The 27,111-nt window shown below is 39.1% G+C and overlaps 1 long non-coding RNA gene across 3 annotated transcripts in view; it reads right to left on the bottom strand.

Moving 5' to 3' along the window:
- Positions 1–7,644: 7,644 nt before the first annotated feature.
- LOC146558905 (uncharacterized) overlaps positions 7,645–27,111 on the bottom strand; it is a 64,130-nt gene continuing 44,663 nt past the window's right edge. For 2 of the 3 annotated variants that reach the window (XR_014888598.1, XR_014888596.1), the window contains 3 exons: positions 12,927–13,045; positions 12,513–12,622; positions 7,942–11,298 (listed from right to left, as the gene is read on the bottom strand). This is a non-coding gene — a long non-coding RNA (uncharacterized LOC146558905). Of the gene's footprint in view, positions 7,707–7,941; positions 11,299–12,512; positions 12,623–12,926; positions 13,046–27,111 lie in introns of those variants that run through there. The other variant, XR_014888597.1, reaches the window with a different exon arrangement.

Raw genomic sequence — 27,111 nt, 5'->3', positions numbered from 1 at the left:
CTGGCTGTCTTCCCGTGTCATGTAGTGGTGCTGATGGGCTGATAAAGATTTTGCCAACTTGATTCTTCGCTTCCTGTGACACTTATGATCAGTCAAAGGTCTCGGAGATGCCGTTTTTTTCCCAGTGTGGACCCAAAGGATCTAAAGGGTAATTGTGACGAGCTGCTGACCCCTGAGCTCGGGTCAAATTTCTTCAGAAAACAAACTATCCAGTGAGGAATCAAAACTATTTCAGCTCCTTAACACTATCTAAGGACTCGTTCCCATGAGACTTATTTTCTTATCCGTTTCCTCAGTCAGATAAACTGTGATGGGTCTTACTGACAGCCAGTGATATGGCAGGATGTGCTCCTGGGAGATTTGTTTGCTGATCTTCATGTTGTTAAGACGTTTTTCATATTATTGGAAGACAGTTACTGCTCTAAATGAGAATTTTAACTACGGCTTTATGGCAATGTCAAGCTCAAACGGGTCCTATCAAATCAGGAAATGAGGAGGTAAATGAGAGATCATTTACTGCAAAACTATTTCCGCAGTCGTGCAGTAGATGAAGAATACAGGCATATTTGGCAGAGAACAAACTGCTTTCCTTAAACAGTTAAGAATAATGATGGTCACCGATTGATTTAACAGCAGAGTGCCCTCTGACACTAACTGCACAAATACATTCTTACCAAACGCATTAAGTTAACAGATGATTTCCCATGGAACTGTTTGTTTATGGGTCTAATTTATCTGAGATATGTCAACAGCTAGTTTCTCATGTCTGCAGCGTTGTATATTTAAACGTTTTCACACCTTTGATTGATACGAGTGATGAGTGAAATGCGAAGCTTTAATATATGCAGTCTTTATTTCAGATGTCAAAACACACAGATTTCCACAGTGCATGTGGAACATAAGATGGACTGTAGAAAAATATAAATGTATATATATATATAGGAAAAAAAACTTTTTCCAGCATGAGCTGTTTGCACTGTAATTAGTATTCGTTTTAGTCAGTGGTTCTGCTCTTCACACAAACGTAACCTTCCCACTCTCATTTTAAAGTTGATTTCCACAAAATATTCTCACGATGGAACGGCAGCGATGACCTGGCCTGCTGGTTGGCACAGAAGGGGTGAAAGCAATTTTACACTTGTCCCACAGTCTTGTCTTTTATTTAAAAAATATTCTTCTTGTTATTATTATTGCTCCATTCATTTGAAAAAAGCACACATTGTTGATTGTGCCACAGATCGTGCATCTTAAGGTAGTTCCATTTTCAGGGAGTTAGTGTAAAATGACGTGCTAATGGGAGGATAGCACCAGCACTGTCCACAGTTGAATTTCTAGTCTGTATGATGATGGGCATAGCCAGTGTGATGTAATCCAAGTCATGTGAGTTTATTTCTATAGCAGATTTAAACAGACCAAATTAATTTAATAATTAATAAAGTGTTTTTGGGGACTGCACCACACAGCAGGCTGCATTATTTGTCACCAACACGTGTAACCAGATGTCCTTCTTTATGCAGGACTGCACAACATTTTTATCCCTCGTCCCGCCGTCCTGCATGTTGAGACAGTGCTCTACATTTTGATTGGCTCTGCAAGACAAAGACTTTTCTGAAGTTTGCCTTTTATTTAATACATGTGAAGTGAATGCTTTTTTATCCCATAAGTCACAAGATTTTGTTGAACATGATGATAACTACCACAAAGGGTGGGCTTATTTTTCAATTTCACACGGGAGAAAATATGGTGACACAGATAAGTGATTGGATATAGCTCAAGGAAGAGCACACATATATAAAGACTATCACACGAGACCATTAGCACAAACTTCAGCTTCTTTTTAATTCCTACAATATTCACTTAGCAGTGAATAATGCTTGCTAAGTGATTGCTAATTAATCCCACTTAGTCCCATGGAAATATTGCCCCACATTTAGTTTGTCTGGACTTGGTCACCCTACCCACAGCACAAAGAGGTCCAGTTCAGTGACTCCACTTAGCAAAGGTGAGGTCTAGCAGACACTAATCAGCTGCACATCTATTAATCAATGCAGGGTAAACCCTAACGTCACTGTCCAGATGGACGAGTAAGTCCTCCAGAGTTTTTATGAAGCAAAAATGATTCAGATAGATAGAAACCGTTTTTGCACACAAGCTTAATGCAGTGACGTTGGGCACATTATATGCTAAAACAAATTCTGCCCACATGTACATGTGCTTTTTTCGTGCATTTTCTACACATAAATGACATTTTAGGTCACTGAAAAAAGAGCTCCTGAAAGCCTCATTGCAGAATTAAGACCTTCCTTTTCATTTGGAAAAGAAAAACAAAGATTTTGTGTACCTTTAATCTCCTTTATTCTTTTTTGACATGAGGCTGTTGATTATTGTGTGCATTCGGCATTTTTCTGCAATATCAGATATAAACAAAATATTATTGCTGTTAATCTTACTATTTGGAATTTTTACACAATTACATGTACACAAACAGCTACTGGGTCTTTTCTACAGCTACTGGGGGAACATTTCCCCCCTTATCTGATTGGCTAATATTTCAGTAAGGTTAGGCTTATATCACCACCTGTTACTTTACTCTTGACAGTATGGCCAAATATTTTTCAAAAATGATGCTCATGTGGATGTGGCTCTGTAGAAAAAAAAGCCCATCCATCCATCCATCCATCCATCCATCCATCCATCCAACCAACCAATTCACGGTTGCAGTTAAGCTAGAGCCTATCCCAGCTATCATAGTGCAGGAGGCATGGTACAGCCTGGGCACATCGCCAGTCTCAGGGCTGGCAAAACCCCTCTTTAAAAAAATGCCTGTGTATGTGTGGACACACAGAGGTTGTTGCTAGGTTAAAACCCACGATAACTGATTACACCATAACCATGTGTAACTAGTTACCTAGCCATGCAACCTGCAAGAAGGTGTAGTTTTTTATGTCCACCTTGAATTAAGTCTGTAGCATATTAGGCATAAATGCCAAACACAAAGCTTCTTACCTCCTTCCACTGATGAATAGCACTACAGGGCTGCACGGTCTCTCTCAGTGTTATTATTGTGAGTGTGGTGTAATTAAAAATTTTAAATATTAAATTTGTTTCAGTAATGTTTCCAATTACTTTTGTATACAGCATGTCATAAAATAATTCCTCATGCTGGACGCAGGCTATGAGAGTTATGTGCAGCTAAGGTAACTCTTTTTTTATATTTTGTGTATTTGTGCGGGTGACTAATTGTGGCAGATGGTAAAAAAAACATCTTTCCACTGCTGCAGTGGTGTCATGACGGCTTTGAAGGTCTTGGTTTATTTACAATTTCTCTGTTTGCCTCTACGCATTTTGATTTTTTACAGTACCAATGCTACCTTCTTTTATTTTAATCTTTGGATTTGTAGATGTTTTATTGTCAGCTGTGTATTTTTAACAACACCTAACCAGTTCCATGCCTCTCGTTTAAGTGTCTTGGTTTCCTTTGCTGTTGCACTGATTCAATAAATAGAATCATTGACAAATTAGTTTAATTTGTCTTATTTACATATTGCCAAATCACAACAATCGTTACCTCAAGTCGCTTTATATTTTAAGGTAGAGGCGTTAAGACCCCCTATGAGCAAATTCTTTGGCAACAGTGGGAAGCAAAAACCCCCTTTTAACAGGAAGGAGCAGAACCAGGCTCAGGGAGGGGCGGGGCCATCTGCTGAGAGCGGTGAAGAAAGGACAAAGACACGGTGTGGAGGAGAGCCAGAGCCACTCTGGTCTTGTCATTAACATAAAACATAAAACATCATGCAGGCTCATTTCCTAGTCCAGTTATATAATACAGCACAGTCACCATAGACCTAATTATGATATGTATTGTATGTATAGGAGTGTAGTTGGATGGACGTTCACACGCACAGGCAGAAAACTAACAGGAAGGTCCCGTCTGAATTGAAGCTTGCTCAGGTGCCCAGTTGCTCCAGTGCATCACACTCTTGGGTCTTATCGTCGCTATTTTGTAGATTATTTAGAATGCGGTTAATCTTTAAAGTCTTTGAAGGATTACTAAATAATTCACAGACAGGCCTGCATAAATGTAACACCACAACAAATTTTAAAGTCACAGTAAAATAATAACTAGTGGAACAGAATATGTGGGTGAGAAATACAGTTGTTATAAATACAATGTTATGAATGTACAAAACATTTTTAAAAAACTCACCAAGTGACTTGTAAAGTCAAATCATTTGCAATCTTCCAACTCTGTAGTTCCTCTCGGAGGTTTTTGGAGGAAGCTCGAGCTCTTCTTTGCCTTTTTACGCAACCTAATCACCTTAATACTTTCCTAGCAGCAGCAGAGCTGATGAAAGTAATAAAGTTGACTCCAATTTTCAATCAGAAGTAAGTGGACACAGAATCTGTGATGAACGATTCTTGCCATAAATTTATTTACAACCCTAAAAAATGAGGACATGTTATAGAGAATTATCTTCATTAACAAGAGCAGCAAAGTATCCAACATACAACAGATGATCGGAGCGCACGGTGTAGTTCTCAGACAGACCATGTAAGTACACATCTGAAGCAGATCTTTCAAGATGTTAAAAAGTGTATGAACAAATTGCTTTACATAAATTAATACCAAGATGTATATAAAATGAACAACAAGGACCTTCAAATTCAGAATTATTCTGGAACAAAAATACAGTGAAACACAACTACACTGAAAATGATCAAATATTTAATCCAAGAAGGCAGAGCAAAATGAAATATGATGAAAAATGAACATGTAGTACACCGCAGTGTTCTTGGATTTACTGCTTGTTAAAGCTTCCACTGAGGATTAGATCTTTTCTTTTTTTAAAGATGGTTGTTTGTACATTTTCTAAAACTTGAGTCGGTGCAAACACAAAGCAATTCTCCTAAACATTTGAAGCAGAACAGATGGGCCTCAATCCAAAGGTCATGTTGTCATATCACAAATGGACTTATGATGCAGACATATGTGGCAGCTCTTTAGAGCTTATGAGTCATGTTGTCTGGGGTGGCAGCTAAACGCTAGCCTTGCTTGTAATCCAGAGTGCTCAGCCTCCTTTGGGAGAAACTGCAAACAGCACCTTGTCAGAGCACATAAGCAGTAACCTCAGCCACACACAGAGCTTGTTAACTGTAATCTAAAGGAAACATATTCATGCAATATGTGATTTAGAAAGAGAATTTATGCTGAGTGAAATCTATTCTTATGCTGAGCCACATTTGTAAAGCTAACACACTTACACATTCAATATTCTTAAAGGAAAATTCCTGAGTAGGTACAGAGATTAAAGTTAATATTCTGTGCTTAGTTTTCATGTTTGATTAGTATTTAATAACTTTAACCTCAATAAGGAATGTTTAACGCCCAGTATCAAAATGATCAAACACTGATTCATGTGAACTAATATTTCTGGCGGGGCAGGGCGCTTTCCTGTAATTACCACAAGTAGTTGTCACTTTTCCATATGTTATATATATATATGTTTTGCATGTAAAATTCACAAAGTGCCACAGACGCTCTCGCTATAAAATGCACTGACTCCCAACACGAGCCTCTTCAGGCCCAACCTCCTCCTGAGCATCTAAAATTCAGGGTTTAATCATAGTCTACAAATATCCTTAATCCCTTCCACAAGATCATTCTATAATCTGCAAAAGAAGGACAAAAAGTCTACTTCAAGATGAATTCAGTTGTAATCCTAGCATATTGTGATGTATTAGAACATAGCATCAGACAAAATATTCCTCCTTTATTATGTAAAGCCCCCCTCTTCCCTTCTTATCAATAACACAATGCACCGTTAGAGTAAATATAACCAAAAGTCACTTTTTGGGTTTTTTGATTTTAATGAATGAGCTCCACTCTGAATGTTTCCTTACACGTGGCCTCCTACTCGTCCTTTTCCATCTAACGGTTGCACCTGTTTTTAGGCAGGCATTAACAAATCCCATAATTTGTGCATAAGCACAGAATCTCAGTGCGCTCTGCGTAGCTGCTGCTGTAAAATATCAGCATTAGCCTGGATTTCACTGGGGAAGCCACAGGGTTTAGTACCACTGTCACTTTATAGCAGAGAGGTTCACATATTTGTCCCCGTGTCTGTGCATATTTCCTCCAGGTGCTCCAGTTTCTCCCCACAGTCCAAAGACATGCAGCTCAGGTTAACTGGAGACAATAAACTGCCTGTAGCACAAATGTGGATCTGTCTACTGCAGGGTAGCACAGTGATGGATTGGCAGGTGCTTTTCTCCTTTCATCCAGGGACAGGCTTCAGCCTTTCCACAAAATAGGAATTAGGTACATGGTGGATGACTTTCAATAGCAAGTATTGTTTGACACATGATGGTATAATGGTGTAAGTCACGTTTAGTAAGAATTGGGCTCAGGACAGAACCTTTGCATGTTGTACTTTGTGTTTTTAATGTGGACACAGAAAAAAATATAAAGATAAATGTTTAATAAGTTGAATAAATTAAAGGTTTGGTTAGAATCCTTGCTCCTATATTCTGAAGTAAAAGATCTGCTCATGTTGTGTAGCTACAAATGTTTTTTTAAAGTATGCTTGTAGGAAACAAAGCACACAACACAAACAACACAAAGAAGAAAATATCTTCCTGCTTGTAATTGGACTGACTGTTCTGGAAACTTTCTGCTCCCAAGAGTAATGTCGATTTTATTTCAAACAATTTTTTGAGCACCCTGGATTCATGTTTTTCATAATAATGGATAGTATGTGTATTCCTCGTGTACATGTTTCAAACTATTTGGTTTTGAAACATGCTGATTAACTGATTCCTCGGTAATTATGCTCAAGTAATTACAACATAAATCTTTTGTGTGTGAATTCCCTGCACAAAACTTCAAGCGTAGATTCAGTGACAAAGATGACACATTAAAAAAACAGATGAATAATGTTTAATTTTGAGCAGTACATGTAAATCAGAAATGTTTCTGGGCAACAGAAACATGAGGGGTTGAAAAAAGGCCTCAGCCTCGCTTGAACCGTCTATGATGAGGAGCTCAGATGGTCATTTTTAGAGCAAGGATAAAGGGTCCCGCTGGGGGTCTGAGTGCACAAGAACCCATCTGCAGGTCTATTGAAAAAAAAAAATGGCAAAAAAGAGTCTGCTGAGGTGGGCTCATCTACATTCCCCTGACACTGTGCAGGAGCCCTGGAGGACTGGCCAGGACATAGGAAGTCATAAATGATTTTCTTACCACCGCAGGTCCTTACTGTTTCAAGAAAATGACCAGAACGTATGAGATAAAAAGGAAACGTGTTTTGAAGCCCCAAGAGTCAGGAGAACGTGCACGACAATGGAGAGCACAAAGAAGCAAGAAGTTATAAGTGCAATTATTGTAGTTCTTATTATTCTTTCTCAGTGTCTGGAAGCTTATGTTAACCATGAAGCTATGCAGTTCTCTATTGAAAAATTACCAAACTGCTTTTTGTAATTTTGGTGTTAATTATTAACCCAGGTCATCAACCTATTACTTTGCAAGGTATTGACAAAGCCTGCTGTGCGCCCCCTCCTCCTTCTATCCCAACAAACCCAAATTGAAGAATCATTGAACAAACTTTTTCATGTAATCATATGCATATTTTATTCATGTAATGATATGCAATCATAGCTAAATCTTTCCGTGTCAGCAGTTCCTGTATGCATGGCCCAAACAGAGTTTCCTGTAACAGAATAGATAAACAGCGTTTGCCAATAAATATCAGAATAAGTGGCTTAATTTAGGACGCTCAAAAATGCACATTTCCCCTTCGTTAAATCCACGGTGCATTTCCACCAACTTAATTACACAGAATCCTATGCCCTACTTATATCTACACACTATGGTTCCTTCTCACAGGGGGGTCCCAAGCAGGCAGTTGTAATAAATATCAGACTCCCCGTGAAAAACAGCTTACCCAACTATGAAGGCGGTAGCTCCAAGATGGCTAAGCTGCTCCCAAAACAGTAAAAGCTGTCACGTATGACTTGTGTGTGGTGATGAATCAGCTGGAAACTAAATCAGAACTGCTAAAAAAGAGAAATTCACATCCACTGTATCATATTCTAATAAACCACATACCCTACCAGTTGGGGGGGATTATGACTGTCCATTTGTCTAGGCCAGGCCACCACTGTTAGGGAGGAATTCTCTCTTTGTGTCTGCACCATGCAAAGTTAAAAGCGATGGTGGTGACTGCTGTAAGTCATTTGTCTCTGGTAACACTGGTTTGTAGGAAGCTGGGACCTCAGCTCTGGTGGATGATACATTATTGCTATCACTTGGCCTTGTTTAATTACATCCATGTATGGGGTCTGGTATCATATTCTTCAAAGCATATCAATCATGGGAAACTTTAACCAAGGTCCAAGTTATTGTGTCATATAATCCGGTGTTTGACAGAATATGTGAAAGAATATTTCAGCAATAACTTAAGAAACAGTATGGTATCTCGGCAGCTAATCCATTAATACGGTTTATCGCAGCCGCAGAATATAAAATGAATTCTCTGGCTTTTTCTTGAACTGCAAATGAATAATGAACAGCACATGAATGTAGATATTCCTTGAAAAGCTTTTGAAGAACATCTACTTTTTCTTCGAGTGTGCAGTTTAATTTTAGCCTCATGTTGTTTATTAATCACACTTCCTTTCATAGTTATCACCGTTAATTTCGCCGCACAGCATTTATGTAAAAAACAAAAATGCATTGAAGCACCTATAGATAATCCCAAAGACATAATGCCTTTCTTTGGGCTCACAGAAATTGTTACAGCCATATATGTTTATTTAGGACAGTAACTTCAAATAGATGCATGTGGATTCACGAGCTTGATAGATTTAAGTGCATTATTAACTTTGACACAAACAGACATATTTATATACCTAAACCTTGTGATAGATGCAAAGAAAATATTCTCCTTGTACCTACCAATTAATACTTAATTAGTACTTTTACATTTTATTTATAGTGATTTTTATTGTGCAATGGACCTAAATTCCCTGCTATGCTTTACGTGCACAGAGTGTGGCTTATTACATTGCTAGCTATGTAATCATTTTGTATTTACTCAACCTTTGTGCCTTTATATTTATATATATAATATTTACAGGTTAAATGCATTATAATTGCTGTGGTGTCATCCAAATATGACTTTACTGGGATCAGATGACAAGATCAAAGCAATTCTTCAAACTGAATTTGCCAAACTGTGTTGTACAGCCATTTGTGTTTGTGCTTATTTTGCCCCCTGTAGCCAATCCAGAAACACATAAACAAACTGAAATGAGCTCTGCATGGAGGCTGATACGTCTCGCTATAACCCAACGCTACACAACAACTTAATGGGTATTTGATAGACTTAATAGACTCATATCTGGTCTGAATTTATGACTAATGTGTTGTAGCTTCATTACTAAGTTTGCTGAAGAAAAGCTGAAACTCGGATCAAACCAAATAGTTTTCTGACATGGCAGCACTCTGGGGAACAGCCGGTGTGTGATTGTTGGCTTCTCTGTAGTTTACATATTGTAAATCTAAGAAATCCAAGCATCTCCCTCTGTTAACAAAGTGTGCAGTTATGTTGGGAGAGTTGTCCTGCAAATGTTTCCTTCTATTCGCGCGGGCCATTTTTCACACGCAACGAGATCCTTGTGTATTTGTGCAACAGTTCTCTTGTCTACATTCGGCAGCTGCAATCTTAAGTCAATGATTTTTTCTCTTCCTTTCCCCAGTTGATGAATTGAATAGGAAAATCCCTCTATGTTTATCCAGGGAGAATATCTCTCAGAGTGGCAAAAATGCAACAAATCCACAATGAAAAGTAAACCGAACCAATCTTTCCCTAATCTCTGCTTGAGAGTAAAATAAAAACTAGATTTTGAGTCTACGTCCTGAGTCAATTGCTCCCCGGATGACTAATGTGTTGCTGGGATAGAAGCTTTGCAATGTGCGATGAAATCTCGCAGGGCCTTTGTGGCTCTCACTTGCTGGACATCCCCATTGAGACAGTAAAGAATAGGTGGTCACAAGGTATGGGCACAATGAAACAGAACTCAGGGACTAGAACAATTGCTTAAGCTGTCAGAGGGTGACAGAAACTGTAATTAATGATATTTTCTATTTTCACGGAAGAGAATGAGCAGCTGACAGAAGCATTATTAATGAGAGCTGCCTTGTTGAAGGGAATAATGGCAGTTTATTAGAAGCAAGACAGATTTAACGGATCTCTCTCAAACAAAGGCTTTAGACACATTGAAAAATGGAGACAATCTGCCTTAAAGATCTAATGGGAGAAAATGTTCAATACAACAGAAATGTCTGTATTGTGATCATATTCTTTTTCCCCTCGAAACCATCTGTTAGGCACGTCAAGAATAAAAGAATTCATTTTTGTTTTTTTCCCTTGATTTTAAAAGAAGTCGCTTATAGCAAAGTCTAACAAAAGTATTTTATTTTTTACTATCGCTGCAATTAATCTACAGAAACAATAGCTTGACAGGTACATAGATGGATATTCTTAGTGTTAAATGCAAAACTATAGCTCAATGTCTAGTGAAACTGTCACCTATTAAATCAGAATTATGCTGTTAGAGTGGTTTCCACTCTATATCGAGGATTTCCAACATGATTTAGTATCAACAACTTTGTAAAAGTATACTGCAGAATTTATACATGTGACACAAAGGTATCGCACTTTTGGAAGATTTATTGCGTTCTACTGAATAACATTAGCTTTCTGTTTTTTTCTATTTAGACAGATGTTGTTTAATAGACTGACACAAGTAGGGCAATAGTTTCTATTCACCAATCCAACCAATCACTTTGAGAAAGCATGATGATCCCATTATTCCTCACAGTGTCTCGCGGATTTAGGCAAGATATAAGTATTTTTGAAGTAAAGCAGATAATGGCAATATTACCACGGGGTGAAAAAGATTTGTGTAACATATTCTGGCAGTGTTTCAACAGATACTCCACTGCTTCATTCATTTCACTGGACTGAAATATGGCTTCGATGTGATACTACAGGCATATTCCACTGAATAGACGTATTAGATGATTTCCAGAAATGAAATGATATCTCCCCCCCGAACCTATATTCAGTTCATGTAATTGATTCTCATCCAGCAAGTTTGACTGTATTATGTTTGTTTGAAAAGTTAAAAGAATTCGGCTAATTTCTCCCCAACCAGGCAATACTTAACCAGATTAGAGTGGCCACTTCAAGCTTTGTTGATGCATCCAAGTGAGGCAGGGCAGCCCAGCTGCAAAAGCTGATCAAAAGAGAGAGGGGGAATGTGATATTAGCATCAAGTGCTTCAGCGAGTGACTCAGACAAAAACATTGAAAAAAACATCATTATTAGACACTTCCTTTACCCATGTTTGGAAGTGAATATATCTGTTTGTCAAGCAGCTGTGTGCATCCATACATGGCATTGATTCGTACTTTAACCAGCATTATAAGGCAATTCCTCTTTTCCTTTTTGCAACCCCTTATTGGTAATATGCTAATGACATCCGCTGTGATTAGTGATTTTCTTCTAATCTTTATTCCACGGTGGCCTGAGCAATCACAGAGGTAGAGCTTCGAGATTTCGAGCAGTGAGCTTCTTCTGACTGCTCTTCCCGTCTGCCCCGACTTGATTTAATCTGAATAATAACTAAAAATTTGGATTCAAAGGCCACTGTGGTGCACCGATGCGCTTTTGCGGATTCAGGAAACACACTCAGAGGGAGACACTTTTTGGCTGTCTTAACCCAACCTGTTCTGATTAAAAGGTGTTTAAAAGAGGAAATCCTGATATATTGCTACAATAATGCTTAAAAGGCAATGTGTGGCATTTTAAAAAATCCTTTGGGAAACATTTATTGGACCATCTTTTCATCCTACAGCCCATGTGTCAAAGTATCCTTGGGCAAAATACTGAATGCCGAGCTGCCCAAGGAGTCCGTCAGACAGTGTGAATGTTAGATAAAAGGGCTTAGGTGCAGACAAAAGCGTTGCACTTTTAGTAGGATGCACTAGTTAATTTTACACCGAGCACTAAATAGGAAACAAAATTAAACACTGCCTGGTAAGACATGTAACCACTGTAAACTTTGGTTATTTAAACTCAGAGACATCTGTACAGAGACATCGTGAACGCAAGAAAAAACGTCCTGTGGGGATTGTGGGGGTACTCTAAATATTTCTGTGGTCTCACACTGTTTCAGGCGTTTCAAGCCTTGTCCATCAAGAACACAGAAAAAAGGATTATATGAATTTTCCAGTTAACTCACACCGTTAACCAAAGAGAAAGTCAGTTTAAACTCCAGCTTAGAACATTTAGGAAGACATCATTACAAAGTTCACCCCTTCCCCAAAGCCAAGTATTGAAATGAGGTCTGCCATTTATTCTAGTAATTGAAATACTTTCAGAAGTTTCTGTTGAAATCTACCTGTAATAAAGTGTCTTTGAATGGAAAAGACTACAGGGTGCACTTACCAGTGCGCGTTTGCATTGAAATGCACTTGGAAGCCCTCCCTAATTGGCAGCCATCTCATTTGGCTTTGATATTGCACACCATCATCTGCATGAGCAGAACAGGCCATTGTCTGGGGGATGAAGTACAGGTGAGTAACAGGCTAATCGTCAAAGACAGCGCAGACAATGCTGGGTTCAACATGAAGCCATAAAGTAACTCCAAAGTAGTGTCAATTACAGCTTATATTCATAATAAACTGTTCATCCCGGCGATGTTTCGACTCAGCTCGGGATGAACTGTGTTATATAAAGTGGTAATGTGGGCAGTAAAATGTGACTTTAGACAGCGAGATCCAAGGACCTTCTAATTAAGAGCGCCATCTTCGAGACATCATGTGGAGTGATCTAATGGTGAGTGGCCATGCATGCTTTTACCTGGAGTGTGCTTTATCTACCAGTGCCTCGCAACGGGACCTTAGACCAACCCGTCTCCTGCTTTAGTGCTGAGGTATGAACTGCACGGGTCCTAGCAGCCATTCAAGGACCATTACAACCTGAGTGAAACGAATGGGCAAAGTGTTTATGCCATGTAGTACAAACAGCATCGCCAGTGTGAGCTATCATAGGTGTATCTCAGCTTTGGATACAGCCATGCTGCTCCAGAAGGTGTGGCGATAGAATTCACACCACCTGCAGGAGTGAAAAAGACCTCCTGCATCGTTTCGTGATAGGGTGAATTCATGCTATTACAGTCATGCAGGTTTCATCCTCTCTTTAGCAGTCAACTATAACCCATCTCAGAGACGCTAGGTGCTAATTACAAAAGGAAGAACTTGGAAAGAGAAAGCAAACAACGGAATCCAAGATAAAGGATTAAGACAGGTGCCTAATCTTCTGTTTTGGATGTTTTGGGCTTGACAGGCTCAGAGCTGCACATCCTCCTACTTGTAGGTTCATACATTTCACTCTGAACCTGTTGCTAAAAGCAGTGATTAATCATTTAACTTTCCCACAGTCATCCTCGGAGCTTCACAGTGTATGAAAAGCATTAAGAAAAGAGTCGCTGCTGGTGGGACGTGACAAAGCAACGGCCCACTGACTTAACTGAAATTAAATGGACAATTTAAAGCGAGCAGAAACAGAGGAGGAGACCGTGGATTGCTATTTTCATATTTTGATATAATTATTTTCAGTCCACTAGAGAATAAAAGCAGAGAAACCTAAATTAACTCCACGGTAAGCCCCCTTTCTATTCACCTTTAACCCCTTTATATTCCATGCTCTAAAATATCTCCGTAAACAGCTTTAAATAAGCACTGCTTTATTATTTTCTTTGCAAAGGTTTGTCAGACATTTGCACAACTATGTATTGGTGTGTCATAACTCTACTGAGGGTTGAAAAATGGATTTAGTTAAGTGCAGGAAGTATTATGTTTAGCTCAGGGCAAAGTGTTCTGTTGAGTTATAGCAGCCGATTACCCACAGCTCTGGTCCGAGGACTACATGGGGTATTTGTTTACACCAAAGGAAATGAAACTATTTCCATTTAACTGCCCTGATTATTGGCCTCCTTTGCTTCATTCCTCAATACATGTGAAATGTTTCCTACTGTTACAATGGGTATCTTTGCTCTGACCACAGCAAATAGAGGAAAAAAAAAAACCCCTCTGAGCGAGGAAATAAAAAAGGTGTGTATTACGTGAAGCATTGCGGACGAATCCTGTTTTCCATTATGTCTTCGTAACCGAATGAGTTTTTATGCAGAGGTGCTGATGCAATTAGCTGTTCCCCTCCTCACCGTGTGCCAGATCGTGCTTCGGTTTCAAAGAGTCAAAGAAACACTATCTTGCTCCAATTTCTGGAGACCTGTGCTTAATTTGGCCTCCTTTATCTAACAGAGTTTTTCTTTTTCAAACACCATGTGGTTTGATTTTGGTTGAATCCAAATAATGGACCACAATGGCGAGCAACCGGGGGCTAAGAGACTGATGTTTTAACTGTGATACATCCACATTTTTATCTCCCACTTTAACAAGTATATCCTTAAGAAACCCCACTGCTGCAGAGACCATTATCTATGTTTCATGAATAGAAAAATATCAATGCTGGAAGCAGAGAGAAAAATAGAAATGTGGCCCTTGGTTTTTGAAAAGAGCCGAGCATTAGGTTGAGCTTCTGCGACGTGCGTTGGAAACACATATTTTAGCCACGTTTATCTCCATTGCTTGACAAAAGTACTGACAAAAGCTCCATATCTTGATTTCCAAGTGCATATACAGTATTTCGGCATAATCCCTACCAGGAGTGAGTGCCGCGCAGAGAGATAGAGGGAAGGTTGTGGGCAGTGGAAAAAACGATGAGGTTGATCCCTCGTAAGCTGGCCCATGGCCTCAACCCTGCAGCATTTATCTGAGCAGCAATGGTAGTGAATCCATCACCAATCGCACAGATAAAAAGACACCCCTGCTGTCCCTGATTCTACTGCCCCCTTGAGGAAACAAAATGACAAAGGTAATAAATGCATCCAAATGCATCATTACACTCTGCGTTCAAGGTGGTTGTAGGTATCAGTCATTTTTACGAGGCTCTTGTAAAGCACACACTTCAGCTATAAGTGAAATGCTCTTCTCTGCTATTTTGCAACACAGATTATGTGACACGAGTAAAAAGGCAGGCACAGTTTATTCAAAGAAAACAGACCCTGTGCCTTTAATTTTACACACACAGTGAAGTAAAGACAGAAAAAGTGTAAGAAATACACCCCCGAAATCGGTGTTTCGGTTTTTATTGCTGTGGCCATTGTCTTACAGCTTCGGAACAAATCTGCGGAGCAAATCTACAATCTACTGTCTCCTCAATATTAAATTGTTACCCACCAATTACGCGAAGCACAGATGCTTCATCCAATCGGCAGCTGGTGTGCTGTATATTTCCGTTAATATTTCACATTAGCCTGTAGCGCTACATAATACCAGATGATTGCTTGTCTGTTATGGTATACGATGAGAAGTGTTCGGGGCTGCTAATGTGAGACGTCTCTGTTTACCACTTTGATGGATGGCCTCCCTGATAGGACCTGAGTTACGTTCAGGGGTGTCACAGGAAAAAGATGACAGATGGGCCCAGCTGTTTAAGATATCGACACTTTGACCAGACCATGAAGACATTAATCACAGCATGACTAAGCAGCACGGTGGGAGAACGGGTGACTTCTCTTATTAAGACACAAGTCGTGATGGTGGGAAAACCCTGCGTAACACACCGTTCAGTGATCAGAAGTTATAAATATTATGGCGAAGACAATGCAGAAGCGACCCAAGGAACTTGTAACATGATTAACCGTCACCAGAGATTAGGGGCCAGTAATAAAGATAAACGGGGGGCTGTTGATGCTGTAATATGATATCAAGGGATGGCAGCTATCCAAGAAGTCAGTGTCACAATGAAAAACAGGGCACTAATGGCTCTTTGGGATCTGAAGACTCACTCGCACCACGTTGTCTCGTTGATAAAACACAACTGGTACTAGTCTCGCCGGAAAAGATGCTGCCATGTTATTTCTATATTGTGCCTCTCGATTAAATATTTATCCACCTTGAGAGCATCACCTTGTAGTTTAGTTCAAAGACATTTATCCCTGCTACGGTGATTTCTATGATGATCCTCTTTGATACTGACAATTATTTGAGACGATAGTTTCTGTGTTGATATGTTTCTTATACATGTGATAATTACAAGACAGTGATTGGCTGTGTTTTAGCTAAATATTACGATGCACAAGTCATATTTAAAGTTTATTTAAACTTAAAAATATTTTGGGATTATTTTACTGCAGATTGATTACAGTGCAAAACTTTTCTTCTCCTGTCATAATTGATGTTAATTTCAATGCCTCCCAACCTGCACAAAAAAGTGACAGAAAAGACAACAGAAGTCTGGCTGACAAATTAGACTTGAAATCGTTCATTAACATAATGTCTAGAAGTTCATTAATAACGCCGTTTTAAATTATTCATGGTCTTGTTTCACTAGATACAGCATGTTTCCTCCTGCTGAGCTCCACATCTCAATTGGCTAAAAATGGTATAAAAAAAAAAGCGAAGTGAGAGAACGAGGGGATGAAAATAAAGGAAAAAAATGAGAGAGAGAGAGATCACAATGCACACAAAGACGACGGGTCATTATTTCAGCACTGCGGGGAAGACAGTTAGACACTACTTTGTTCTGTTCAATTTGACTCTGTGCGACACAACATGCAACCACAAGCGTAAACCAGCGTATACCTTATTTTAAAAAACAAACAAACAACTATGCATGTCATAAGTATGACTGTTTGACTACCCACGGAGCTGTGTATTTGCTGCACAGCTTGGTATACTATGGATATCCCACTGTTGTGATCAAATAGTTACTTGGCTAGCATTCGTGAAACTATGGTTTCACACCAGCTGTACCGCCGTTTCAGACATTACAAACTTTGAAGCAGCTCCTAGCTGTTTGTGCTAGCCTACTTTGCCTTTCACCTTTTTTCTCACAGTGCTTTCTACATGAAATGAACATCCTCACTGGTGCACGTTTCACTTACCCAGTAAAGCACAACCCCCCCCCAAAGTGATCAGTTTGCTCGGATCTTACAAATGCTTCATTCTATAGAAAAGCACTTTGATGCTACAGAACCCAGTGTCATCAAGGACGGCACTAACATAGTAAACAGCAAGAAACACAATGTTTCTTTCCTCTTCCTGAACTGGAATAAAAGGGGATCTCATTTTTCTTACCATAAATATTATCTCTGGTAAGTAATTTTGTGACTACAATTTGATCAGACATGCTTAATATTCTATTGAAATGCCACAGGCTTTGGCAAGCGCCCACTCAACATACCTGTGCAAAGGAAAGCCATCTTATATTTGAAATGCTGAATAGTGATGAATGAATGGAAAACATATCTGCATGATTTTTCTCTCAAACATAGTTTCATACCGGGTGCTTAGCAACATTGCAGCTGAGCAGATAAAGGAGGAGGCGAGAGAAATCCTCGCTGACAGCTGCTTTCTCCAAGCTTCTCCATGTTGTAAAGATGTACCCTCAGAACTGTATTGAAACAACTGACCCCATTGTTCCCAGTGTAATTAAAGAGACCACAGCTGAAAACGCTGGGCCACATGGCCAAAAGGGGCTTTCCACACTTTTTCAGCATGCTGTCCACTGTAACGTTATGAAGAGCGACGAACAAAAGCTTCTTAAAATCAAAGACTCCGTAACATTTTAATTTATGCATATATGACCTTTTGTGTTGATTTCAAATTCTGCTGCATAAAGAAAAAGAGGTCCATCTTTCATGTTGAAACAATGTCTCAATAAATTTGCACTTGGGACACTAGGCAATTGAAAATGGCCCATTTTTTCTAATCATAAGCACTGCATGAGACTACTTGGTTTTTGTGTTTAGATTTGGTTTTAAAAATGCTAAAGCAGATTACTTGTATTTTTCTCTTTTGTCAAGCTTAGGGAAATTTGGAAATTTGAATAAACAGTGAGCAACTCTTGCAACATACAAATTTGTGCTGCCATAAAGGCTCATTTTCAATTAAACTTCCAATCTCATTTATCATCGTGAAGGCATTTCTCCCTGATTTAACTGATAAATCTCAACAACTGTAACACAGCTGTGTTATGGTGCTGCACAAAATTTCAGTGCCTGCAATCACGTTCCACTCACTCGTCCATGAGCCTCTGTCTGCAGCAGCTGTAAATCGAGTAATTTCACAGTAGCATGAAAAGTTGAAGACAAGCTTAGCAACAATGTCAAGCGAGACACGGAATCACATTCATCTGCCGCTGTGACTATTTGATACATATCTGCTTATGCTTTGAAAACAGACACTATATTCCTTCTACAACCTGAAATACAGAATGTCCTCATTCTGTTAGCCAGATAATGACCCGTCCGACTTCAAAACAGTCTGTTCTAATTAAAGTCCTGGTCCAAAGCGACGCTACATTCCAGGGTCAGCAATCTGATGGAGCGCATGGATTCACATGAACCAGGCACCATCACAGCAGTCTTTGATCTCCAAGGGATTCATTGGATGTCAATCATTCAGCTAAGCTGGTTTTGATTTTTGGTGCACATTTGTTTTTGCAAATTGCGAATGTTTTGTTATTTCCACTAAAGACAAACAGTATGGCATAAATTAGAACGATACAAATTGTGCATGTGTTTATTTGGAAAATTAAAATGAAACACTGAATATTTTGGCTTCACCAGTGGGAAGAATGGTTTATTGCAAAAAGTCACTGATGAGATGATTCACATTGTTTCTGTTCCCATAAGCTTATAATAGTCTTTATTGGAGCTTTTATTGTTCTAGGGCCATGCATGAGGCACCTAATACAAATAACAAGTCTATAATCCAATAGACATGTAATACATATTGTGAACAATACAAAGACAAATACGAGTTGGAGTGACAGCACTGTACGTCCTTCCAGCTGTGGCCTAGCTGCAGCTACTGTTAGCATCTATTAGTCGTGTTTCTGGAGCAGGAATGTAGCATCAAAAAGAGGCACTGCACACTTGTCTCTCACATACTGCAGTGGATTTGTCCTCCTGCTACTTTCAGTTTGAACTGACTTTTTACACTATTTGCAGGTCACAGTGGTTTGTTCACACTGGGACAATGGGGAAAACTGGAATAACACCAGTGCCTTCAGTTATCATTGGCTGTTTCTCTCAAAGTGTGATTGACAGACAAAATAACACATGTGGCATCTTCAAGAAAACAGCAATAGCTTGCGTTACTGTTTTGACTCCAAAGAAGTATGCTAGCATCGGACTGTTTGAAAGACGTATCACAATTTAGCGACTGTTTTTTTTAACACTGTCGAAAAGAAGTTGACAGGTTTTTAGGATTCAGTTAAGGTTCTGCAAAGAAAGACATTAAAGCACAGAAAGTACAAACAACAGATCTACATACCAAAAGCCCAAAGCACATTTGCCAAAATGTTTGGGCTTGGTTTTTGTTTGGGAATGTTTCACATGCCATTTTGCACATTATAAGAAGATTTGATGGAGGATTTGGTCATGAGTGAAAAGGTAATTGCACCATTTTTGGTATGGATCCGACTTCAAGACCACCGCAGACATGGCAGTTTAATTTCAGAATGTTCCAAATTACATTTTGCACATTAAAAGAAAATATGATGGAGAGTTTGGTCATGAGTGAAAACAGGTGCATAGTTTCTTGGATTTGGCTTCACCTCCGATGTGGGAGTTTAAGAAAACTTTACGCTTGGGATTTTAACCGCCATGGTAGTTTCAAGAGTATAATTGCAAAATCTGATAGCATTTTGCCAACATGATGCTTCTGCAATATAATAAAACGGTGATCAGTCTGACTTGAAATTTGGCACAACTCATCCATGTGCTTTCCCAGGAAGGATAAAAGCAGCAATCAGCTGAGCAGGTGTGCGCTGATAAATATCTGGACCAGATGCAGTTTTCTAAATTTGTCCTGTTTAAATAAAATAATGAATTTAGAGGGCTGTGCTGTTTTGGTAGATGTATGTACTTTGGTTATTAAACTTGAGTTCATCTGCTGCTTTCGAACAAGTAAGGTGGTGCTGCTTAAAACCCATTATTGTCGCCCTGTATCTGCAGACACAGTGGTAAAATGTTCTTTTTAAAGGCGGTTGCATACTCGAGCCCGTCATCTTTCACTTCAAGGCAAGGCTATGAAAACAGCTTCATAAATGAGCAGTTAAGGTTCTTAACAGCTTTACAGCACACGTTAAGATGTTTGCCACATAATTACATACTGCGGTGATTTGAAAATAGTACACAGCGAAATTATAATTTTTATCGCCTGTCCCCTCCATTCCTCAGAGGGTTTGTCATTCCGTTAAAAGAAATGATACCAAATCCCTCCAGAAGAAAAACAACCGACTGTGAACCATTATCAGACAAAAGAATTGCTTTGACCAGTGCATGAAACGCCACAAGTTTAGTTCTCCTGTCTCCTGCACACACAGACGTGCTCCTATGCAAACACCAGTTTGAAAACTAAAATCTATATATTCCATAAATTAATGGAATATATAGAGATGAATGCTTCTGAAATTCTAATGACCATTAAGAGTCCAAGAGGTGCTACTATTTTCTTTTGGGAGGTTTGAATCCCTGAAGCATAAAAAATGAACATAACTGCTTAAATGTGTTTTGTTGATTTTCAATGAATCAACCAGCTGTGCCTCTGTGCCCAACTCACCACCCAGATGCCAGAAACTGTTACGAGGTGGACAATACTTCACTGTTCTGTGATTAGCCGATACATCAAAGTTTATAACCTACCACATCAATTTTACTTGGGTAGATAAAAAAAAAGGAAACTGACAAAAGCACATAGTTGCCACGCATTTATCACATCTATTATTAATCAGCTACATTTTCATGTTCACTTATCTTTAGTGGAACATTTTAGTTTTCCAAACCATATATTTCCCATTCTGTTATAATCAAACCATCCTGTTTAATCATAACTTACTTTAAGTTGGTGTTTTTTCGTTGTTGTGTTTCTTGGATGTGGACAGAATGCATGGTGGGCCTATGATGTTTGTATTCACCTCCAGCACCGGTTAGGACGCAAATCATACCCATCACATTATGGAAAAGTGCTCTGAGCTAGTTTTGATCTTTCGAAACCAAATGCAGCATATCAGCACATCTCACAGTGGAGGGCCAATGATTTGGGCTTGTTTTGCACCCACAGGAGCTGCGTACTTTGCAGTCATTGATTTAACAGTCAACCATGAACTCCTCTACACCAAAAGATTCTAGAGTCACTGCGAGGCCATCTGTCCGGCAGCTAAAGCTCGGCCCGATTCGGGTCATGCAGCTGGACAGTGACCCCAAGCACAGCAGCAAATCTGCAACAGAATAGCTGAAAATAAAGGAATCAAGCAGTTGTAATTCCCCAAAGTCAAACTTTAAATCGGACAGGATGTTGTTTTATTAACTGCATAATCACCAACGTACCTATAGTTACGCTTTAAGCCAAGCAATTTTGGACCCCGAACTAACCATCCAGTGATCTTCCAAAACCACGATGTGAACAGAATTTAACAATTGTGATTATTTCACAAGTTAAACCCTTCACTATCATCACACCTGTCCATGCGTTTTCATTTATTGTACTCCTCATAAAAAGTTGTATTAAATGTTTGTGTCAAATTTTGCAGGTATTTGAATCAGCCGGAGATCAAATTTGAAGATGTGCCAGCAAGTGTGAAAAAAAATGTTTCTTCCAGCGTTGCTTCACTTTGGAAAAGTCAGTTTCAGCCACCTGACAACCTAAAGTACATTTCTGTACAACAGCACACAGACAGGCTCTTATATGTGTGTGAAACAGACAGATATGTCTTAATATTAACACTAAGGAAGCCACCTTTACAATATGGACTCCCACGTGCTAATGAGATCACTTCCTCCTGCCCAAACTCCAAATTATCACCGTGTCACTGCAATTGATTTGAAATAATGTTATCCATAATGTTACAGCAAGGATTGATAATTTCAGCAGGTAATAGACCACTGCTACAACAACCCACACATTTCATTATTTTTAATTAGACCCACCTTTTTAGTCCATTAGCACCAGCTGCTACACCAGTGCGTTCAACTTGTGAACCTCTTTGCTGCTGATTAACATTACCATCCTCAGACTAAAGGCCATCCTGTTTTTCAGCATTTTCCAATTCAGGAATAATAGAGAGATTTCAGCCTTTCTCCCCTTCACAGCATACTAGATGGGCTGCCAGTACACCAAGGGACTAATAGAGACACAATTCTGGGCAATTTGCGGTACCCCCTTACCTGAATCTTCGCAACAGGAAACAAAACTATAACTCCCAAGCAACTCCTAAACAGAGAACATTCATTGTCAACACAGTTGGGCTATGAGTCAACCAGGGACTATTTGCTGTAGGCCAGCTCTTGCCATCCAATAAGTAAGCATCGATAGCAAAATCACCTCTGCATTAAACAGTGCAAGGGGATCTGGTGATGTTTTTTTATTTATTTATTTTTTCCCACACGGTGAGAAAGTTGCTGAAAGGCTGTAAGAACAGAGTGTACTTTCAGCTAAAGAAAAAAGATGGGACGTACAGACAATTGTTGTGAAAATTATGATAGTTTGTGATATAATCACAAAAAAGGAATGGTTCCTTTCAAGCTTTGGACACAAAATCCCACATTTAGGAAATATTTTTGAGTCCAAAGCATGTACTTTTGAAGTGAAAGCAGGTAGGTGTCACCATAGCAACCAGAAAAGCATAATTTTTAACAGACTGGCAAGCTCTGTATTTTATTCCAAACCATATTTTTTCTAAACTAAACCAAGTAGCTGTTGATGGCGAAACCAAGCCAAGCAACATCATAGAAATACAAAAATCATGTAAACGATGAGTATAAAATATTTGATGTGCATGAATAGGGCTCGGGTCTGATGCCTAGCTCCCCCGCCATCGCTCCAGCCTCAAAAAACTTTTTCCTCTCTCTCTTGTCAATACATATTAAAGCAAACTGATGGAAAGTTGTGTTCAGGGACATGAAATTCTGTTGGGAATTTTATGCCCAGCAACACAAATCAATAGATTAAAGGTTGAGACTATTTCACAAACTACCCGGCGGCGGGGTTACATACACAGTGGTAGCCTGGCCATCAACAGTTACTGATTCCCAAAACATTACAATGATTAGGCAGAAAAGCAAAATGCAACTACACAAAAAACTGTAACATGCCAAGAGACCTGTGCTATGAAGCAGGGTTTAGGCTTAGTGGGGTAACTTTAGGGTTAACATCCTATCCTGCTGTGGCGCAGGTTATGTTCGTGAATAGTGATCGACTGAAACAGGTATGACTCAACAGTTCTTTGGAAAACTGGAAGACTTCTTGGGCCGCAGTGTGCAGATAGGTGACGATTTTAAATAGTGATTAAATTCTTTATCTTTCCCTGATAACATTCATTGATTTTTTTAATCATTTTTGTCCTTGGCTGACAGCATGTTTATTGTTCTATAACCATTAATATGTGACTGTAAAAACAGGGCACCATCAGGCCTTAATATCAATAGACTCTCTTACCCACGTCTAAACATCAATTTAACCTCCCAAGACCCGAACTCTTCCACGGCATTTTTAATTTCTCTTTCATATTTGGGCTGATTGGGACCTGATGAATGTAAAAACAAAGAATTACCGGATTTTTTTTTTAACCTAATTTTTGTTTCTAAGAAAAATAATAGCCACATATGACAATATTAGTTTAAAATTTTGATACAACAGTAGCAGCATAATGTCCTCGTAAGTGCATATCAGGCCCTTGTAGAGCAAAATTGAGTATTTTGGTCTAAATAACCCAAAATGTGATGTCCACATATGTGGACGCCAGGTCCTAGGAGGTTAATGGAATAACAGTATAATCCATCATATTCTTTTGTGTCTTAATGATAAACCTCTAATACTAATACTATCCTAGTTTTAAAAGGTTAACACTTTATTAATATACTAGGCCTTTTCTGGTCTCATTGACCAAAACACTTAAATTGCACACACATGCAGTACACAAACTCACACCGCTCCTTTGGCTTCAGCAGCAAATTAGCTTTAGGCCTTTACTATGTGTTTAACGTCTTCATATTTCTATAATTTTATAGTTTTGTCTTAGTAAAATCAGTTGGTCAGCTGCCACTGTACTAATCAGCATTTCCAGTTAGGCACATGAATGCACATTTAGGTAGTTTTTTTATTTATCAAAAAAATAAAACAGCCCTCCAAAAAAATAAATAAGTTAAAAACCCGGAATTTTACGGATTATATGTCATCTACTGGACAGCATCTTTAGTTCGTTTTTTGTTTTGTTTTTTTTGTTTTTGTTTTTTACAACATTTCATAAGCTGACAAATTATCCTGGTTATGGCACCGCATTTTCCCCTCACATCCGTACTTCTTGTGTTTCAAAGAAAACAGACATACATTTCTGGTTTTAGTCTAAACAAACCGATTCAAGAAGAATGTAAGCATTCATTGTCAAAATGACATCTGTTTGCTGTACGTAGGCTGCAAAACCCAATAGTGTGACTGCTGCTCTATGTCCGGGTGAGGTCAGCGGAACAATCAGCTTCACCTCGGGGAACGGCCTGTCATCACCTGTGTAGTTTCTGCAGCACTAAGAAGCAATGATGTTTTAACAGCAACTGCAGTGGGACGTATGGATCTGGCAGACAGCAGGTCACTGTGACTCTAAGGGAGGTGACGGACCGATTTCTGCGGTGCTGGATGGAGTATTTCCCCAAAACAAAAGCCACCACTGCTTATGTTGGAATGAGTCTTGTGGTAGCAGCGTGTAATATCCTCAAGTTGTCTCTTTTTTAAGGCTTCCTCTGTTATATTGTTTATTGCATTATTTCCAAGACAGTGATGGCATTAATTTGCTTTTCTACTTGGCCCTGTGAAGTTAAGCAGTTTAATTTCTTTCCATTTTTAGGTCCGACCCTTCTTTCATCTTTGGAAAGCCCCCCAGGGAGATGTGTCTCTGCTACTGACCTCTCTCCTGTCTTGAACATGAAAAATCTTTCTGCATACAGGCCTGATTATGCAAACACTGAGTCCGTTCCTCAAATGGGAGATGACTTGAACCTGCATAATTTCCTGAATATGTATTTTTTTTTTTTGGTTGGATGATGAATAGGGAAACATGTTGTTGCTCATACCTGCCCAACTGTAGCTCATCCTTCTTCCTGTTACCTTGGGCCTAATTTAATAACCAAAAACTCACTCAGCCAACTGTGATCCTACTGTGCACCCTGATGGCAGAAATATGTGTAAACACCTGCACTAATTACCTTCTCAGGCAGATTATTTATGAAATGCATTAAAGCATGTGTAAAACGATTCATTGGTCAGAATTCGGAGCAATTTTTCACTCGACCATCCAAATATCTTCCAGCCCAAGGGAGGCAGAGCACGTTTCCAATGAAACTAAACGGCATTATCGCTTCGTGACTGTTTATTTTCAGGATTGTTTGCGCTGTGGAGACTAAACACGATTATCAAATAGACAAAGATGAGGATTGCTGTGTGCTTTAAATCAGACCACACTGATTGTTTATGTTAGATGCAATCTCCTTAATCCTGTGGACATTGGAGGCTTTTTCTTTTATGAATTTGACTAAATTCAGTTCAGACAATACCTATTTCTTAGGATCTGTATCTCTCGTTAATAACCTTCGCCTAGATATGCTTCTTAAATATTTTCTTTCATGAAGTTTGTCAGACTGTATTGACTGCACTGCAGGTGCTGGGTAGAGGACAAAATTAGCACGGCACTCAGCCTTGAGTGTTCAGGAGGACTAATTGAGCCAAAACTTCTCCGAGATAGACATCTCTGATTACATTACATCAGTGAAATATTCTTGTCTCACAAGTGTGCTGATACTGCAACGACAATGAACGAGACAAACTTCCATAATGATTAACAGTGGGTAATGATTTTACATATCTACTAATTTTCCATGTTTGGTTATCTTGTACCAGAAGTTACTGGGAGGCAGCCAAATTGATCGCGAAAATTTGTATTAATTTTCAAGCGTAATGATGAATTAATCAAATTTGAAGAGTCTAGTCAAATCCATTACTATCTCATCAGTGAAAATGACAACAGATAATAGATTTCCAGACCCCGCCGTTCAATTGGTGAATCATTTAATATAGTTTATACAGTTTAATTAGATCCACTGATAGCCTTTCAACAGACACAGAACAGTAGCAAAATCTCGCATCACGCCCAGCTAAAAATGTAAAATCTCAAACGAGCGCTTCACTTAAGCTACTGAAGGTTTTGCTTTACTAGAAAACGTTTAAAGACATTTAATGACAAACAGACAAACCTCAGCACAGCTTCCTAAAAGGAAGGAGATTTAGCCACAATCTAAGCCTCTGACTGCGAAGATGGTGGCGAGACTCAAGTTTGATGCCACTGTGCGAGAAACACTTTTTATTTCTTCAATGAGATGAAAAGAGCTGGTTATCTCAAGCCGATCTACGGGAATGAGATCAGATCGATTCACATACTTTTTCTGGTGCATGATATCAGCACACTTCCAATCAGTTTATGATAGGCTACTACTGTTTGCCATGTGCACCAACCCACTGCCGTGCATCCCTAAATGCTGGAGCCACACTGCTAAGAACTGCTGAGCATTCAAAACAAATAAACAGCAGCCGGCAGTTTCGGTTAATAACAGCACGCTTTAGCAAACCTTGTGAGCAGAGTCGCGTTGAGTTGTTTTTTTTCTAAATTGTGCTTTATTTTTTTTACATTTGAATATCAGGGCTGATTGAACAATAAACTGATGTTTCGCTCAACTGATAAAATCAGAAAACTGCAAAATCAAAAAGTCCTGTGACAACTGAGCCGCTCTGATGTGTGCCAAATATATTTAAATTGCTCTACTTCTTTTAATGTTGGTCTACTTTATGCTAAGACCTCGGTGCTGTGTGTAGGGGGGGGGAAGGGGGGATTTTAAAGTATTGGGTCAGCCTTGGTTGTGGTAGATACT

The sequence above is a fragment of the Mchenga conophoros genome, linkage group LG15 (assembly GCF_057382185.1).
Source record: "Mchenga conophoros isolate Kocher_MC1m ecotype Shallow Benthic linkage group LG15, M_conophoros_male_GT1.1, whole genome shotgun sequence".
NCBI lineage: Eukaryota > Metazoa > Chordata > Actinopteri > Cichliformes > Cichlidae > Mchenga > Mchenga conophoros.
Note: the sequence above shows the minus strand (reverse complement) of the source record. Positions and strands in the feature narration are given on the sequence as shown.